Source organism: Fukomys damarensis, unplaced genomic scaffold (genome assembly GCF_012274545.1).
Source record: "Fukomys damarensis isolate Sample0158 unplaced genomic scaffold, DMR_v1.0_HiC HiC_scaffold_33, whole genome shotgun sequence".
Lineage (NCBI taxonomy): Eukaryota > Metazoa > Chordata > Mammalia > Rodentia > Bathyergidae > Fukomys > Fukomys damarensis.
Genome location: NW_022900945.1, coordinates 56,187,298 through 56,188,517, shown reverse-complemented (window position 1 = coordinate 56,188,517; position 1,220 = coordinate 56,187,298).

The following is a 1,220-nucleotide window of genomic DNA, read 5'->3' as shown; positions in this document are numbered from 1 at the left end:
CGCCAGCCCCAGCCTCCTGCTGCACAGGCTGGAACATCCGCAGCCTGTCCGGTGCCGCAGTCTGCAGTGGGCCCGGCTTCCCGGCTCAGGCCCCGAGGGGCCCCCAAGTCCAAGTGCAGCCGGGCACCGGCGGCGAGGAAGTTTCTATAGCAACCTGAATGGTGTCTGAGAGACCCTCAGTTCTGTGAGCGTGTGCTCGGACGAGATCTGCTTTGGAAGGAAAGTACTGGAACGGCGTGTGGCGAGGAGGCTCCTGTTGACTAACGGGGACCTCACTGGGCAGAGATGACACCTGTTACATGCAATACCTCAGCTCTACACTGACTCTTTGGAAATAATACTTTTAAGTGTCCCCTCCAACTTGTCTGAAAGCAAAGATGAAAGGCTGACGCCTGTGTAGCCAGTCAGTATGATCTATTTTTTTAAATGCTTTTCCTTTTTACCAGCTATCTTAAATGAAAATTGTAAACATCTGAAATAAACAGTGCCTAAGAATGCACTCAGTGGCGCGCACCGGTGTCTGCTGGTTAGCAAGGAGGGAGAGAGGGGGAGGTGAGGAGGCGGAGCCACAGCTGGGGGAGCGGAGGCAGCCGCCCCTCCCGCCGAAAGCACCCACTTCCCCGGCTGCTCCTGCTCCTGATCTGCAGCACCAAATGAGGGCCCAGGGAGGAAGGGGGCGTCAGGCAGGCCCCTCCCGGGACAGCTGCCGCCGCAGCATCTCAGCAGCGCCTCACCTCAGGGCAGGGAGGGGAGCCAGGCAGGCTGGGGCTCCGGGATTCAGACTGAAAGCGGAAGCAGGGCCCCAACCTGGACCCGGGAAAGCCAAGAAGAATCACCCCGCGGACACAGTGCTCCCAAGGGGCCCGGTCCTGCAGGAAGCAACACAGAGCTGTCCCCATGGTGGCTGGGTGGGCTGGGGCGCAGGGCGGAGGGAGCTATGTGCTGCTCCCCGGGCGTCACTGCCAGGACCACAGGGTTACGGTGCTCTTCTCAGAAGAGTGGAGGCCGTGGATGAGGATGATCCCGGATGACAGCGGGGAGCAGGGCCGTGGAACCATCTCTCACGAAGGCCTCTTCCCCTCTCCTCAGGGCAGCAGCAGTCTGTGAGGAGCATGGGGAGGGGCAGGAAATGGCACGGCCACCCTGGAGCGGCAGACTGACGGGAAGAGCCTTAAACTCTTCTGATGAGCCGGGTGTGGTGGTGCCTGTGACCCCAGCAC